Source organism: Pseudophryne corroboree, unplaced genomic scaffold (genome assembly GCF_028390025.1).
Source record: "Pseudophryne corroboree isolate aPseCor3 unplaced genomic scaffold, aPseCor3.hap2 scaffold_567, whole genome shotgun sequence".
Lineage (NCBI taxonomy): Eukaryota > Metazoa > Chordata > Amphibia > Anura > Myobatrachidae > Pseudophryne > Pseudophryne corroboree.
Window position 1 is genome coordinate 130299 of NW_026970166.1, and position 16124 is coordinate 146422.

Below are 16124 nucleotides of genomic sequence, written 5' to 3' on the forward strand. Positions count from 1 at the left end.
GGGTACCCCCCTGTCAAGTGAAGGAGATCCAACTGAGGCAGCACAATGGAACTCTCGAAAGAAGAACAAGGCTAGAGGAAAATCTGAGACAAAGAAATCTGACTTTTACCAGAGCTGACCAGAGGAAAGCACAAACACAGTCCCCCACTACCACAAATAATGCAGTCAAGTTTCCCACATTTGGGGAAATCACAGGGGTCAGCATACCCAAAATGCAATGAATGAACCTCACCCTGGGAGAACAATCTTCATGACCATGGTATCTCCTATGCAAAATAAGTATGATTTGGAATAGGGCTGGGGAGGGCCGCTGCTCATGCACATCTCTGTCAAGTAAAGGAGATTCAACTGAGGCAGCACAAGGGAACTCTCATCTGGGGACAACAACTGCAGGGAGACCACATCTTTTCAGATGAACATGGGAGGGCGGAAGGCTGCCTAATACTGAAGCACCATCAAATATCAAACCATATGCAACAACTAGTACAAGCACTCCTGGGGGAAGGTCTGCAGCAGACGGATTTGCATACGGTGATGTTATCCAAGCAGTGGGCCAAAGTTGACTGGAACCCTCATCTGCATATGAAAAGAGAAAAGGGGCATGCAGGGCATGGCGGCCTTTTGCAGTGCTTGGATGACCCCTAGTTCGCATTAAACACCTCCCCCCTCCTTTGGTGTGGGGCTCATGTTGGCCATGCCCCATCCCCTGAAGCATTCAAGCTGATTTCTTGCAGCAGCTGGGCACTGTAACAGCTCCAGAGCTGCTCTGTAAGGCAAGTAAAAGGGTGTGGGCCCTGCAGCACTACCTGTAGTTTGCATTGTGCATTGGAAGGCACAAAGTAAGCAGACGGGAGGAGAAGTCAGGATAGTGCACAAGGGTATAGAAGGGAGCGGCTGAAGAAAAGAGAAGTGGAAACAGACAGCAAACTAGGCTGGAGAGAGACCTGAGACAAAGAGATCTGAATTATACGAGAGCCGACCAGGGGAAACACAAATTATGCAGTCAAGTTTCCCACATTTGGGGAAATCGCAGGGGCAGCACACCCAGAGTGCAATGGGTGAGCCTTGCCCTGGGAGAAGCACCTTCATGATCATAGTATCTCACCTGGCAGGTAAGTAGGAGTTGGGCTAGAGCTGGGGAGGGTCGCTGTTCGGGCACCCCCCTGTCAAGTGAAAGAGATCCAACTGAGGCAGCACAAGGGAACTCTCGAAAGAAGAACAAGGCTAGAGGAAGATCTGAGACAAAGAAATCTGACTTTTACCAGAGCTGACCAGAGGAAAGCACAAACACAGTCCCCCACTACCACAAATAATGCAGTCGAGTTTCCCACATTTGGGAAAATCACAGGGGTCAGCATACCCAGAATGCAATGAATGAACCTCACCCTGGGAGAACAATCTTCATGACCATGGTATCTCCTATGCAAAATAAGTATGATTTGGGATAGGGCTGGTGAGGGCCGCTGCTCAGGCACATCTCTGTCAAGTAAAGGAGATTCAACTGAGGCAGCACAAGGGAACTCTCATCTGGGGACAACAACTGCAGGGAGACCACATCTTTTCAGATGAACATGGGAGGGCGGAAGGCTGCCTAATACTGAAGCACCATCAAATATCAAACCATATGCAACAACTAGTACAAGCACTCCTTGGGGAAGGTCTGCAGCAGACGGATTTGCATACGGTGATGTTATCCAAGCAGTGGGCCAAAGTTGACTGGAACCCTCATCTGCATATGAAAAGAGAAAAGGGGCATGCAGGGCATGGCGGCCTTTTGCAGTGCTTGGATGACCCCTAGTTCGCATTAAACACCCCCACCCTCCTTTGGTGTGGGGCTCATGTTGGCCATGCCCCATCCCCTGAAGCATTCAAGCTGATTTCTTGCAGCAGCTGGGCACTGTAACAGCTCCAGAGCTGTTCTGTAAGGCAAGTAAAAGGGTGTGGGCCCTGCAGCACCACCTGTTGTTCGCATTGTGCGTTGGAAGGCACAAATTAAGCAGACGGGAGGAGAAGTCAGGATAGTGCGCAAGGGCATACTTTTCTCTTAGTCCGGGGGCAAGGCTTCAAAATGGGGTCTGCAACGGAGGAGACACAGGGGGCGTGGTCACAGCAGCTTTTCTCTACAGCCTGCACCAGCAGGAGCCTACACCATTTTTTATGATCACGCTGAACTGCAGTGCGACTGCAATTACAGCATGGTCAAGAAGGGAGGCGTCATGCTGGGTGGCCATGCCCTGTCACTGTGCAGGAGCCAGCACAGCTCACACACTAGTCCCCGGGTGCAGCCCCCAACCCCCGGGACACCCGGAGCAACAAAATGTAGATTCAGGCCACCAGGCCACGCCCCTACCTATGAAACCATGCCTCCTTTTTACCATTGCGCTGTTTATCTGCGCGCACTGCATTACAATCTCCCTCGCCACCTTTCTGGGTGTCACCAGTGATAGTGACACCTCTGCCATGCTTGTAGCAGCTGGTCCTAAGATCTACGCCTCAAGCCCTGAGTGTTTGCCCTTGTGACTTGTTGATCATCATAGCGAAGCAGATGCTTACAGAAAACTGCAGGGGCTTAGATTGAAAATAAAAACATTGATGGGTATAAGGTAGAGAGGAGCGGGTTCGGTTCTCCGAGAACCGAATTCCCCACGAACTCCACGTGGTTTACACTGGTCCGAGGCAGGCTCGGTTGTTCCCGCCTGACTCGGAAAACCTGAACAAGGGAAAATGTCATCATCCCGCTGTCGGATTCTTGCGAGATTCGGATTCCATATAAAGAGCTGCGCGTTGCTGCCATTTTTACTCGTGCATTGAAGAGAGAGCGGAGAGGACGTGGCTATGTTCTCTCAGTGGAAATCTCAATATCAGTGCTCAGTATCAGTGGTTACTTATTGCTGCTCAGTAATACTAGTAGTGTGTCTCTCCTGCTCAGTGTCAGTTCTCAGTAGTATCCTCATCAGTGCTCAGTATCACTGCTCATTGTCTTGTGCTGCATTGTGGTGCTCAGCATACTACAGTACATTACTAATAGTCCAGTGCTGCATCTTGCTGCTCAGTGTCAGTTCTAGTATCCTCATCAGTGCTCACTATCACTGCTCATTGCATTGTGGTGTTCTGTATACTACAGTAACATAGTAATATAGTATATATAGAGGAGCGGGTTCGGTTCTCCGAGAACCGAATTCCCGACGAACTCCACGTGGTTTACACTGGTCCGTGGCAGGCTCGGTTGTTCCCGCCTGACTCGGAAAACCTGAACAAGGGAAAATGTCATCATCCCGCTGTCGGATTCTCGCGAGATTCGGATTCCATATAAAGAGCTGCGCGTTGCCGCCATTTTTACTCGTGCATTGAAGAGAGAGCGGAGAGGACGTGGCTATGTTCTCTCAGTGGAAATCTCAATATCAGTGCCCAGTATCAGTGGTTACTTATTGCTGCTCAGTAATACTAGTAGTGTGTCTCTCCTGCTCAGTGTCAGTTCTCAGTAGTATCCTCATCAGTGCTCAGTATCACTGCTCATTGTCTTGTGCTGCATTGTGGTGCTCAGCATACAACAGTACATTACTAATAGTCCAGTGCTGCATCTTGCTGCTCATGTTGGCTATGCCCCAGCCCCTGAAGCATTCAAGCTGATTTCTTGCAGCAGCTGGGCACTGTAACAGCTCCAGAGCTGCTCTGTAAGGCAAGTAAAAGGGTGTTGGCCCTGCAGCACTACCTGTAGTTTGCATTGTGCGTTGGAAGGCACAAAGTAAGCAGACAGGAGAAGTCAGGAGAGTGCACAAGGGCATAGAAGGCAGGGGCTCAAGAAAAGAGAAGTGGAAACAGACAGCAAACTAGGCTGGAGAGAGACCTGAGACAAAGAGATCTGAATTATACGAGTAGCCGACCAGAGGAAACACAAATTATGCAGTCAAGTGTCCCACATTTGGGGAAATCGTAGGAGCAGCACACCCAGAGTGCAATGGGTGAGCCTTGCCCTGGTAGAAGCACCTTCCTGATCATAGTATCTCACTTGGCAGGTAAGTAGGAGTTGGGCTTGAGCTGGGGAGGGTCGCTGCTCGGGCACCCCCCTGTCAAGTGAAGGAGATCCAACTGAGGCAGCACAAGGAAACTCTCAAAAAAAGAACAAGGCTAGAGGAAGATCTGAGACAAAGAAATCTGACTTTTACCAGAGCTGACCAGAGGAAAGCACAAACACAGTCCCCCACTACCACAAATAATGCAGTCGAGTTTCCCACATTTGGGGAAATCACAGGGGTCAGCATACCCAGAATGCAATGAATGAACCTCACCCTGGGAGAACAATCTTCATGACCATGGTATCTCCTATGCAAAATAAGTATGATTTGGGATAGGGCTGGGGAGGGCCGCTGCTCAGGCACATCTCTTTCAAGTAAAGGAGATTCAACTGAGGCAGCACAAGGGTACTCTCATCTGGGGACAACAACTGCAGGGAGAACACATATTTTCAGATGAACATGGGAGAGCTGAAGGCTGCCTAATACTGAAGCACCCCAAACAACAAACCAAATGCAACAACTAGTACAAGCATTCCTGGGGGAAGGTCTGCAGAAGACGGATTTGCATACGGTGATGTCATCCAAGCAGTGGGCCAAAGTTGGCTGGAACCCTCATCTGCATATGAAAAGAGAAAAGGGGTATGCAGGGCATGGCGGCCTTTTGCGGCGCTTGGATGACCCTTAGTTCGCATTAAACACCTCCACCCTCCGTCGGTGTGGGGCTCATGTTGGCTATGCCCCAGCCCCTGAAGCATTCAAGCTGATTTCTTGCAGCAGCTGGGCACTGTAACAGCTCCAGAGCTGCTCTGAAAGGCAAGTAAAAGGGTGTGGGCCCTGCAGCACTACCTGTAGTTTGCATTGTGCGTTGGAAGGCACAAAGTAAGCAGACAGGAGAAGTCAGGAGAGTGCACAAGGGCATAGAAGGCAGCGGCTCAAGAAAAGAGAAGTGGAAACAGACAGCAAACTAGGCTGGAGAGAGACCTGAGACAAAGAGATCTGAATTATACGAGTAGCCGACTAGAGGAAACACAAATTATGCAGTCAAGTGTCCCACATTTGGGGAAATCGTAGGAGCAGCACACCCAGAGTGCAATGGGTGAGCCTTGCCCTGGGAGAAGCACCTTCCTGATCATAGTATCTCACCTGGCAGGTAAGTAGGAGTTGGGCTAGAGATGGGGAGGGTCGCTGCTCGGGCACCCCCCTGTCAAGTGAAGTTCTGCAGAAGACGGATTTGCATACGGTGATGTCATCCAAGCAGTGGGTCAAAGTTGGCTTCAACCCTCATCTGCATATGAAAAGAGAAAAGGGGCGTGCAGGGCATGGCGGCCTTTTGCGGTGCTTGGATGACCCCTAGTTCGCATTAAACACCTCCACCCTCCTTTGGTGTGGGGCTCATGTTGGCCATGCCCCATCCCCTGAAGATGAACATGGGAGGGCAGAAGGCTGCCTAATACTGAAGCACCCCCAAACAACAAACCAAATGCAACAACTAGTGCAAGCATTCCTGGGGGAAGGCCTGCCGCAGATGGATTTGCATATGGTGATGTCATCCAAGCAGTGGGTCAAAGTTGGCTTCAACCCTCGTCTGCATATGAAAAGAGAAAAGGGGCGTGCAGGGCATGGTGGCCTTTTGCGGCGCTTGGCTGACCCCTAGTTTGCATTAAACACCTCCACCCTCCTTTGGTGTGGGGCTCATGTTGGCTATGCCCCAGCCCCTGAAGCATTCAAGCTGATTTCTTGCAGCAGCTGGGCACTGTAACAGCTCCAGAGCTGCTCTGTAAGGCAAGTAAAAGGGTGTGGGCCCTGCAGCACTACCTGTAGTTTGCATTGTGCATTGGAAGGCACAAAGTAAGCAGACGGGAGGAGAAGTCAGGATAGTGCACAAGGGTATAGAAGGGAGCGGCTGAAGAAAAGAGAAGTGGAAACAGACAGCAAACTAGGCTGGAGAGAGACCTGAGACAAAGAGATCTGAATTATACGAGAGCCGACGAGGGGAAACACAAATTATGCAGTCAAGTTTCCCACATTTGGGGAAATCGCAGGAGCAGCACACCCAGAGTGCAATGGTTGAGCCTTGCCCTGGGAGAAGCACCTTCATGATCATAGTATCTCACCTGGCAGGTAAGTAGGAGTTGGGCTAGAGCTGGGGAGGGTCGCTGCTCGGGTTCCCCCCTGTGAAGTGAAGGAGATCCAACTGAGGCAGCACCAGGGAACTCTCGAAAGAAGAACAAGGCTAGAGGAAGATCTGAGACAAAGAAATCTGACTTTTACCAGAGCTGACCAGAGGAAAGCACAAACACAGTCCCCCACTACCACAAATAATGCAGTCGAGTTTCCCACATTTGGGAAAATCACAGGGGTCAGCATACCCAGAATGCAATGAATGAACCTCACCCTGGGAGAACAATCTTCATGACCATGGTATCTCCTATGCAAAATAAGTATGATTTGGGATAGGGCTGGTGAGGGCAGCTGCTCAGGCACATCTCTGTCAAGTAAAGGAGATTCAACTGAGGCAGCACAAGTGAACTCTCATCTGGGGACAACAACTGCAGGGAGACCACATCTTTTCAGATGAACATGGGAGGGCGGAAGGCTGCCTAATACTGAAGCACCATCAAATATCAAACCATATGCAACAACTAGTACAAGCACTCCTGGGGGAAGGTCTGCAGCAGACGGATTTGCATACGGTGATGTTATCCAAGCAGTGGGCCAAAGTTGACTGGAACCCTCATCTGCATATGAAAAGAGAAAAGGGGCATGCAGGGCATGGCGGCCTTTTGCAGTGCTTGGATGACCCCTAGTTCGCATTAAACACCTCCCCCCTCCTTTGGTGTGGGGCTCATGTTGGCCATGCCCCATCCCCTGAAGCATTCAAGCTGATTTCTTGCAGCAGCTGGGCACTGTAACAGCTCCAGAGCTGCTCTGTAAGGCAAGTAAAAGGGTGTGGGCCCTGCAGCACTACCTGTAGTTTGCATTGTGCATTGGAAGGCACAAAGTAAGCAGACGGGAGGAGAAGTCAGGATAGTGCACAAGGGTATAGAAGGGAGCGGCTGAAGAAAAGAGAAGTGGAAACAGACAGCAAACTAGGCTGGAGAGAGACCTGAGACAAATAGATCTGAATTATACGAGAGCCGACCAGGGGAAACACAAATTATGCAGTCAAGTTTCCCACATTTGGGGAAATCGCAGGGGCAGCACACCCAGAGTGCAATGGGTGAGCCTTGCCCTGGGAGAAGCACCTTCATGATCATAGTATCTCACCTGGCAGGTAAGTAGGAGTTGGGCTAGAGCTGGGGAGGGTCGCTGCTCGGGTACCCCCCTGTCAAGTGAAGGAGATCCAACTGAGGCAGCACAATGGAACTCTCGAAAGAAGAACAAGGCTTGAGGAAAATCTGAGACAAAGAAATCTGACTTTTACCAGAGCTGACCAGAGGAAAGCACAAACACAGTCCCCCACTACCACAAATAATGCAGTCAAGTTTCCCACATTTGGGGAAATCACAGGGGTCAGCATACCCAAAATGCAATGAATGAACCTCACCCTGGGAGAACAATCTTCATGACCATGGTATCTCCTATGCAAAATAAGTATGATTTGGAATAGGGCTGGGGAGGGCCGCTGCTCATGCACATCTCTGTCAAGTAAAGGAGATTCAACTGAGGCAGCACAAGGGAACTCTCATCTGGGGACAACAACTGCAGGGAGACCACATCTTTTCAGATGAACATGGGAGGGCGGAAGGCTGCCTAATACTGAAGCACCATCAAATATCAAACCATATGCAACAACTAGTACAAGCACTCCTGGGGGAAGGTCTGCAGCAGACGGATTTGCATACGGTGATGTTATCCAAGCAGTGGGCCAAAGTTGACTGGAACCCTCATCTGCATATGAAAAGAGAAAAGGGGCATGCAGGGCATGGCGGCCTTTTGCAGTGCTTGGATGACCCCTAGTTCGCATTAAACACCTCCCCCCTCCTTTGGTGTGGGGCTCATGTTGGCCATGCCCCATCCCCTGAAGCATTCAAGCTGATTTCTTGCAGCAGCTGGGCACTGTAACAGCTCCAGAGCTGCTCTGTAAGGCAAGTAAAAGGGTGTGGGCCCTGCAGCACTACCTGTAGTTTGCATTGTGCATTGGAAGGCACAAAGTAAGCAGACGGGAGGAGAAGTCAGGATAGTGCACAAGGGTATAGAAGGGAGCGGCTGAAGAAAAGAGAAGTGGAAACAGACAGCAAACTAGGCTGGAGAGAGACCTGAGACAAATAGATCTGAATTATACGAGAGCCGACCAGGGGAAACACAAATTATGCAGTCAAGTTTCCCACATTTGGGGAAATCGCAGGGGCAGCACACCCAGAGTGCAATGGGTGAGCCTTGCCCTGGGAGAAGCACCTTCATGATCATAGTATCTCACCTGGCAGGTAAGTAGGAGTTGGGCTAGAGCTGGGGAGGGTCGCTGCTCGGGCACCCCCCTGTCAAGTGAAGGAGATCCAACTGAGGCAGCACAATGGAACTCTCGAAAGAAGAACAAGGCTAGAGGAAAATCTGAGACAAAGAAATCTGACTTTTACCAGAGCTGACCAGAGGAAAGCACAAACACAGTCCCCCACTACCACAAATAATGCAGTCAAGTTTCCCACATTTGGGGAAATCACAGGGGTCAGCATACCCAAAATGCAATGAATGAACCTCACCCTGGGAGAACAATCTTCATGACCATGGTATCTCCTATGCAAAATAAGTATGATTTGGAATAGGGCTGGGGAGGGCCGCTGCTCATGCACATCTCTGTCAAGTAAAGGAGATTCAACTGAGGCAGCACAAGGGAACTCTCATCTGGGGACAACAACTGCAGGGAGAACACATATTTTCAGATGAACATGGGAGGGCAGAAGGCTGCCTAATACTGAAGCACCCCCAAACAACAAACCAAATGCAACAACTAGTGCAAGCATTCCTGGGGGAAGTTCTGCAGAAGACGGATTTGCATACGGTGATGTCATCCAAGCAGTGGGTCAAAGTTGGCTTCAACCCTCATCTGCATATGAAAAGAGAAAAGGGGCGTGCAGGGCATGGCGGCCTTTTGTGGTGCTTGGATGACCCCTAGTTCGCATTAAACACCTCCACCCTCCTTTGGTGTGGGGCTCATGTTGGCCATGCCCCATCCCCTGAAGCATTCAAGCTGATTTCTTGCAGCAGCTGGGCACTGTAACAGCTCCAGAGCTGCTCTGTAAGGCAAGTAAAAGGGTGTGGGCCCTGCAGCACTACCTGTAGTTTGCATTGTGCATTGGAAGGCACAAAGTAAGCAGACGGGAGGAGAAGTCAGGATAGTGCACAAGGGTATAGAAGGGAGCGGTTGAAGAAAAGAGAAGTGGAAACAGACAGCAAACTAGGCTGGAGAGAGACCTGAGACAAAGAGATCTAAATTATACGAGAGCCGACCAGGGGAAACACAAATTATGCAGTCAAGTTTCCCACATTTGGGGAAATCGCAGGGGCAGCACACCCAGAGTGCAATGGGTGAGCCTTGCCCTGGGAGAAGCACCTTCATGATCATAGTATCTCACCTGGCAGGTAAGTAGGAGTTGGGCTAGAGCTGGGGAGGGTCGCTGTTCGGGCACCCCCCTGTCAAGTGAAAGAGATCCAACTGAGGCAGCACAAGGGAACTCTCGAAAGAAGAACAAGGCTAGAGGAAGATCTGAGACAAAGAAATCTGACTTTTACCAGAGCTGACCAGAGGAAAGCACAAACACAGTCCCCCACTACCACAAATAATGCAGTCGAGTTTCCCACATTTGGGAAAATCACAGGGGTCAGCATACCCAGAATGCAATGAATGAACCTCACCCTGGGAGAACAATCTTCATGACCATGGTATCTCCTATGCAAAATAAGTATGATTTGGGATAGGGCTGGTGAGGGCCGCTGCTCAGGCACATCTCTGTCAAGTAAAGGAGATTCAACTGAGGCAGCACAAGGGAACTCTCATCTGGGGACAACAACTGCAGGGAGACCACATCTTTTCAGATGAACATGGGAGGGCGGAAGGCTGCCTAATACTGAAGCACCATCAAATATCAAACCATATGCAACAACTAGTACAAGCACTTCTTGGGGAAGGTCTGCAGCAGACGGATTTGCATACGGTGATGTTATCCAAGCAGTGGGCCAAAGTTGACTGGAACCCTCATCTGCATATGAAAAGAGAAAAGGGGCATGCAGGGCATGGCGGCCTTTTGCAGTGCTTGGATGACCCCTAGTTCGCATTAAACACCCCCACCCTCCTTTGGTGTGGGGCTCATGTTGGCCATGCCCCATCCCCTGAAGCATTCAAGCTGATTTCTTGCAGCAGCTGGGCACTGTAACAGCTCCAGAGCTGTTCTGTAAGGCAAGTAAAAGGGTGTGGGCCCTGCAGCACCACCTGTTGTTCGCATTGTGCGTTGGAAGGCACAAATTAAGCAGACGGGAGGAGAAGTCAGGATAGTGCGCAAGGGCATACTTTTCTCTTAGTCCGGGGGCAAGGCTTCAAAATGGGGTCTGCAACGGAGGAGACACAGGGGGCGTGGTCACAGCAGCTTTTCTCTACAGCCTGCACCAGCAGGAGCCTACACCATTTTTTATGATCACGCTGAACTGCAGTGCGACTGCAATTACAGCATGGTCAAGAAGGGAGGCGTCATGCTGGGTGGCCATGCCCTGTCACTGTGCAGGAGCCAGCACAGCTCACACACTAGTCCCCGGGTGCAGCCCCCAACCCCCGGGACACCCGGAGCAACAAAATGTAGATTCAGGCCACCAGGCCACGCCCCTACCTATGAAACCATGCCTCCTTTTTACCATTGCGCTGTTTATCTGCGCGCACTGCATTACAATCTCCCTCGCTACCTTTCTGGGTGTCACCAGTGATAGTGACACCTCTGCCATGCTTGTAGCAGCTGGTCCTAAGATCTACGCCTCAAGCCCTGAGTGTTTGCCCTTGTGACTTGTTGATCATCATAGCGAAGCAGATGCTTACAGAAAACTGCAGGGGCTTAGATTGAAAATAAAAACAATTGATGGGTATAAGGTAGAGAGGAGCGGGTTCGGTTCTCCGAGAACCGAATTCCCCACGAACTCCACGTGGTTTACACTGGTCCGAGGCAGGCTCGGTTGTTCCTGCCTGACTCGGAAAACCTGAACAAGGGAAAATGTCATCATCCCGCTGTCAGATTCTCGTGATATTCGGATTCCATATAAAGAGCTGCGCGTTGCTGCCATTTTTACTCGTGCATTGAAGAGAGAGCGGAGAGGACGTGGCTATGTTCTCTCAGTGGAAATCTCAATATCAGTGCTCAGTATCAGTGGTTACTTATTGCTGCTCAGTAATACTAGTAGTGTGTCTCTCCTGCTCAGTGTCAGTTCTCAGTAGTATCCTCATCAGTGCTCAGTATCACTGCTCATTGTCTTGTGCTGCATTGTGGTGCTCAGCATACTACAGTACATTACTAATAGTCCAGTGCTGCATCTTGCTGCTCAGTGTCAGTTCTAGTATCCTCATCAGTGCTCACTATCACTGCTCATTGCATTGTGGTGTTCTGTATACTACAGTAACATAGTAATATAGTATATATAGAGGAGCGGGTTCGGTTCTCCGAGAACCGAATTCCCGACGAACTCCACGTGGTTTACACTGGTCCGTGGCAGGCTCGGTTGTTCCCGCCTGACTATGAAAACCTGAACAAGGGAAAATGTCATCATCCCGCTGTCAGATTCTCGCGAGATTCGGATTCCATATAAAGAGCTGCGCGTTGCCGCCATTTTTACTCGTGCATTGAAGAGAGAGCGGAGAGGACGTGGCTATGTTCTCTCAGTGGAAATCTCAATATCAGTGCCCAGTATCAGTGGTTACTTATTGCTGCTCAGTAATACTAGTAGTGTGTCTCTCCTGCTCAGTGTCAGTTCTCAGTAGTATCCTCATCAGTGCTCAGTATCACTGCTCATTGTCTTGTGCTGCATTGTGGTGCTCAGCATACAACAGTACATTACTAATAGTCCAGTGCTGCATCTTGCTGCTCATGTTGGCTATGCCCCAGCCCCTGAAGCATTCAAGCTGATTTCTTGCAGCAGCTGGGCACTGTAACAGCTCCAGAGCTGCTCTGTAAGGCAAGTAAAAGGGTGTTGGCCCTGCAGCACTACCTGTAGTTTGCATTGTGCGTTGGAAGGCACAAAGTAAGCAGACAGGAGAAGTCAGGAGAGTGCACAAGGGCATAGAAGGCAGGGGCTCAAGAAAAGAGAAGTGGAAACAGACAGCAAACTAGGCTGGAGAGAGACCTGAGACAAAGAGATCTGAATTATACGAGTAGCCGACCAGAGGAAACACAAATTATGCAGTCAAGTGTCCCACATTTGGGGAAATCGTAGGAGCAGCACACCCAGAGTGCAATGGGTGAGCCTTGCCCTGGTAGAAGCACCTTCCTGATCATAGTATCTCACTTGGCAGGTAAGTAGGAGTTGGGCTTGAGCTGGGGAGGGTCGCTGCTCGGGCACCCCCCTGTCAAGTGAAGGAGATCCAACTGAGGCAGCACAAGGAAACTCTCAAAAAAAGAACAAGGCTAGAGGAAGATCTGAGACAAAGAAATCTGACTTTTACCAGAGCTGACCAGAGGAAAGCACAAACACAGTCCCCCACTACCACAAATAATGCAGTCGAGTTTCCCACATTTGGGGAAATCACAGGGGTCAGCATACCCAGAATGCAATGAATGAACCTCACCCTGGGAGAACAATCTTCATGACCATGGTATCTCCTATGCAAAATAAGTATGATTTGGGATAGGGCTGGGGAGGGCCGCTGCTCAGGCACATCTCTTTCAAGTAAAGGAGATTCAACTGAGGCAGCACAAGGGAACTCTCATCTGGGGACAACAACTGCAGGGAGAACACATATTTTCAGATGAACATGGGAGAGCTGAAGGCTGCCTAATACTGAAGCACCCCAAACAACAAACCAAATGCAACAACTAGTACAAGCATTCCTGGGGGAAGGTCTGCAGAAGACGGATTTGCATACGGTGATGTCATCCAAGCAGTGGGCCAAAGTTGGCTGGAACCCTCATCTGCATATGAAAAGAGAAAAGGGGTATGCAGGGCATGGCGGCCTTTTGCGGCGCTTGGATGACCCTTAGTTCGCATTAAACACCTCCACCCTCCGTCGGTGTGGGGCTCATGTTGGCTATGCCCCAGCCCCTGAAGCATTCAAGCTGATTTCTTGCAGCAGCTGGGCACTGTAACAGCTCCAGAGCTGCTCTGAAAGGCAAGTAAAAGGGTGTGGGCCCTGCAGCACTACCTGTAGTTTGCATTGTGCGTTGGAAGGCACAAAGTAAGCAGACAGGAGAAGTCAGGAGAGTGCACAAGGGCATAGAAGGCAGCGGCTCAAGAAAAGAGAAGTGGAAACAGACAGCAAACTAGGCTGGAGAGAGACCTGAGACAAAGAGATCTGAATTATACGAGTAGCCGACTAGAGGAAACACAAATTATGCAGTCAAGTGTCCCACATTTGGGGAAATCGTAGGAGCAGCACACCCAGAGTGCAATGGGTGAGCCTTGCCCTGGGAGAAGCACCTTCCTGATCATAGTATCTCACCTGGCAGGTAAGTAGGAGTTGGGCTAGAGATGGGGAGGGTCGCTGCTCGGGCACCCCCCTGTCAAGTGAAGGAGATCCAACTGAGGCAGCACAAGGAAACTCTCGAAAAAAGAACAAGGCTAGAGGAAGATCTGAGACAAAGAAATCTGTCTTTTTCCAGAGCTGACCAGAGGAAAGCACAAACACAGTCCCCCACTACCACAATTAATGCAGTCGAGTTTCCCACATTTGGGGAAATCACAGGGGTCAGCATACCCAGAATGCAATGAATGAACCTCACCCTGGGAGAACAATCTTCATGACCATGGAAACTTCTATGCAAAATAAGTATGATTTGGGATAGGGCTGGGGAGGGCCGCTGCTCAGGCACATCTCTGTCAAGTAAAGGAGATTCAACTGAGGCAGCACAAGGGAACTCTCATCTGGGGACAACAACTGCAGGGAGAACACATATTTTCAGATGAACATGGGAGGGCAGAAGGCTGCCTAATACTGAAGCACCCCCAAACAACAAACCAAATGTAACAACTAGTAAAAGCATTCCTGGGAGAAGGTCTGCAGAAGACGGATTTGCATACGGTGATGTCATCCAAGCAGTGGGCCAAAGTTGGCTGGAACCCTCATCTGCATATGAAAAGAGAAAAGGGTTATGCAGGGCATGGCGGCCTTTTGCGGTGCTTGGATGACCCCTAGTTCGCATTAAATACCTCCACCCTCCTTCGGTGTGGGGCTCATGTTGGCTATGCCCCAGCCCCTGAAGCATTCAAGCTGATTTCTTGCAGCAGCTGGGCACTGTAACAGCTCCAGAGCTGCTCTGTACGGCAAGTAAAAGGGTGTGGGCCCTGCAGCACTACCTGTAGTTCGCATTGTGCGTTGGAAGGCACAAAGTAAGCAGACGGGAGAAGTCAGGATAGTGCGCAAGGGCATAGAAGGGAGCGGCTCAAGAAAACAGAAGTGGAAACAGACAGCAAACTAGGCTGGAGAGAGACCTGAGACAAAGAGATCTGAATTATACGAGAGCCGACCAGGGGAAACACAAATTATGCAGTCAAGTTTCCCACATTTGGGGAAATCGCAGGAGCAGCACACCCAGAGTGCAATGGGTGAGCCTTGCCCTGGGAGAAGCACCTTCATGATCATAGTATCTCACCTGGCAGGTATGTAGGAGTTGGGCTAGAGCTGGGGAGGGTCGCTGCTCGGGTACCCCCCTGTCAAGTGAAGGAGGTCAAACTGAGGCAGCACAATGGAACTCTCGAAAGAAGAACAAGGCTAGAGGAAGATCTGAGACAAAGAAATCTGACTTTTACCAGAGCTGACCAGAGGAAAACACAAACACAGTCCCCCACTACCACAAATAATGCAGTTGAGTTTCCCACATTTGGGGAAATCACAGGGGTCAGCATACCCAGAATGCAATGAATGAACCTCACCCTGGGAGAACAATCTTTATGACCATGGTATCTCCTATGCAAAATAAGTATGATTTGAGATAGGGCTGGGGAGGGCCGCTGCTCATGCACATCTCTGTCAAGTAAAGGAGATTCAACTGAGGCAGCACAAGGGAACTCTCATCTGGGGACAACAACTGCCGGGAGAACACATATTTTCAGATGAACATGGGAGGGCAGAAGGCTGCCTAATACTGAAGCACGCCCAAACAACAAACCAAATGCAACAACTAGTACAAGCATTCCTGGGAGAAGGTCTGCAGAAGACGGATTTGCATACGGTGATGTCATCCAAGCAGTGGGCCAAAGTTGGCTGGAACCCTCATCTGCATATGTTGAAGATACAATTTGTGAATTGCATTTAACACTATCTCCCTTTCCTGGGGAGAAGATGGTAGGGCCGATTTGAAAAACCGGCGAGGAGGCACCTCTTCGAATTTCAGCTTGTAACCCTGAGAAACAATTTCTATTGCCTAGGGATCCACCTGCGAATGAACCCAGATGTGGCTGAAAACTCGAAGACGTGCCCCCAACTGGGCGGACTCCTTTAGCAGAGCCCCAGCGTCATGCGGTGGATTTTGTAGAGGCCGGGGAGGACTTCTGTTCCTGGGAACTAGCTGTGTTGTGCAGCTTCTTCCCTCTGCCCTTACCTCTGGCAAGAAAGGACGCACCTCGTACTTTCTTGTTTCTCTGTGATCGAAAGGACTGTATTTGATAATGTGGTGCTTTCTTAGGCTGTGAGGGAATATAAGGCAAAAAATTTGATTTACCAGCTGTAGCTGTGGAGACTAGGTCCGAGAGACCTTCCCCAAACAATTCCTCACCCCTGTAAGGTAAAACCTCCATATGCCTTTTTGAGTCGGCATCACCTGTCCATTGCCGGGTCCATAGGACTCGTCTAGCAGAAATCGACATAGCGTTTATTCTAGAACCCAGTAGACTAATGTCACTTTGAGCATCTCTCATATATAGGACAGCATCTTTTATATGCCCTATGGTCAATAACATAGCATCCTAATCTAGGGTCTCAAT

General features: G+C 50.0%; 18 non-coding genes and 2 pseudogenes across 18 annotated transcripts; all 20 read right to left on the reverse strand.

Moving 5' to 3' along the window:
- Nucleotides 1–119: 119 nt before the first annotated feature.
- On the reverse strand, nt 120–283 carry LOC135033188 (U1 spliceosomal RNA). Its single transcript, XR_010228598.1, has one exon. It is a non-coding gene; the product is annotated as a U1 spliceosomal RNA (small nuclear RNA).
- Nucleotides 284–957: 674 nt separating this feature from the next.
- Nucleotides 958–1120, reverse strand: LOC135033037 (U1 spliceosomal RNA). The gene has a single exon (XR_010228481.1). It is a non-coding gene; the product is annotated as a U1 spliceosomal RNA (small nuclear RNA).
- Nucleotides 1121–1272: 152 nt separating this feature from the next.
- Nucleotides 1273–1436, reverse strand: LOC135033160 (U1 spliceosomal RNA). The gene has a single exon (XR_010228571.1). It is a non-coding gene; the product is annotated as a U1 spliceosomal RNA (small nuclear RNA).
- Nucleotides 1437–3860: 2424 nt separating this feature from the next.
- On the reverse strand, nt 3861–4024 carry LOC135033125 (U1 spliceosomal RNA). Its single transcript, XR_010228546.1, has one exon. It is a non-coding gene; the product is annotated as a U1 spliceosomal RNA (small nuclear RNA).
- Nucleotides 4025–4176: 152 nt separating this feature from the next.
- Nucleotides 4177–4340, reverse strand: LOC135033019 (U1 spliceosomal RNA). Its single transcript, XR_010228463.1, has one exon. It is a non-coding gene; the product is annotated as a U1 spliceosomal RNA (small nuclear RNA).
- Nucleotides 4341–5010: 670 nt separating this feature from the next.
- On the reverse strand, nt 5011–5174 carry LOC135033090 (U1 spliceosomal RNA). Its single transcript, XR_010228526.1, has one exon. It is a non-coding gene; the product is annotated as a U1 spliceosomal RNA (small nuclear RNA).
- An 835-nt stretch (nt 5175–6009) lies between these two features.
- Nucleotides 6010–6145, reverse strand: LOC135033100 (U1 spliceosomal RNA; annotated as a pseudogene).
- Nucleotides 6146–6297: 152 nt separating this feature from the next.
- On the reverse strand, nt 6298–6461 carry LOC135033161 (U1 spliceosomal RNA). Its single transcript, XR_010228572.1, has one exon. It is a non-coding gene; the product is annotated as a U1 spliceosomal RNA (small nuclear RNA).
- A 674-nt stretch (nt 6462–7135) lies between these two features.
- LOC135033050 (U1 spliceosomal RNA) lies at nt 7136–7298 on the reverse strand. The gene has a single exon (XR_010228493.1). It is a non-coding gene; the product is annotated as a U1 spliceosomal RNA (small nuclear RNA).
- Nucleotides 7299–7450: 152 nt separating this feature from the next.
- On the reverse strand, nt 7451–7614 carry LOC135033190 (U1 spliceosomal RNA). The gene has a single exon (XR_010228599.1). It is a non-coding gene; the product is annotated as a U1 spliceosomal RNA (small nuclear RNA).
- Nucleotides 7615–8288: 674 nt separating this feature from the next.
- On the reverse strand, nt 8289–8451 carry LOC135033051 (U1 spliceosomal RNA). The gene has a single exon (XR_010228494.1). It is a non-coding gene; the product is annotated as a U1 spliceosomal RNA (small nuclear RNA).
- Nucleotides 8452–8603: 152 nt separating this feature from the next.
- On the reverse strand, nt 8604–8767 carry LOC135033191 (U1 spliceosomal RNA). Its single transcript, XR_010228600.1, has one exon. It is a non-coding gene; the product is annotated as a U1 spliceosomal RNA (small nuclear RNA).
- A 695-nt stretch (nt 8768–9462) lies between these two features.
- Nucleotides 9463–9604, reverse strand: LOC135033063 (U1 spliceosomal RNA; annotated as a pseudogene).
- Nucleotides 9605–9756: 152 nt separating this feature from the next.
- On the reverse strand, nt 9757–9920 carry LOC135033162 (U1 spliceosomal RNA). Its single transcript, XR_010228573.1, has one exon. It is a non-coding gene; the product is annotated as a U1 spliceosomal RNA (small nuclear RNA).
- Nucleotides 9921–12345: 2425 nt separating this feature from the next.
- On the reverse strand, nt 12346–12509 carry LOC135033126 (U1 spliceosomal RNA). Its single transcript, XR_010228547.1, has one exon. It is a non-coding gene; the product is annotated as a U1 spliceosomal RNA (small nuclear RNA).
- Nucleotides 12510–12661: 152 nt separating this feature from the next.
- LOC135033030 (U1 spliceosomal RNA) lies at nt 12662–12825 on the reverse strand. The gene has a single exon (XR_010228474.1). It is a non-coding gene; the product is annotated as a U1 spliceosomal RNA (small nuclear RNA).
- Nucleotides 12826–13495: 670 nt separating this feature from the next.
- LOC135033091 (U1 spliceosomal RNA) lies at nt 13496–13659 on the reverse strand. Its single transcript, XR_010228527.1, has one exon. It is a non-coding gene; the product is annotated as a U1 spliceosomal RNA (small nuclear RNA).
- Nucleotides 13660–13811: 152 nt separating this feature from the next.
- On the reverse strand, nt 13812–13975 carry LOC135033021 (U1 spliceosomal RNA). The gene has a single exon (XR_010228465.1). It is a non-coding gene; the product is annotated as a U1 spliceosomal RNA (small nuclear RNA).
- A 671-nt stretch (nt 13976–14646) lies between these two features.
- On the reverse strand, nt 14647–14809 carry LOC135033079 (U1 spliceosomal RNA). The gene has a single exon (XR_010228518.1). It is a non-coding gene; the product is annotated as a U1 spliceosomal RNA (small nuclear RNA).
- A 152-nt stretch (nt 14810–14961) lies between these two features.
- Nucleotides 14962–15125, reverse strand: LOC135032980 (U1 spliceosomal RNA). Its single transcript, XR_010228426.1, has one exon. It is a non-coding gene; the product is annotated as a U1 spliceosomal RNA (small nuclear RNA).
- Between the last annotated feature and the right edge of the window lie 999 nt (nt 15126–16124).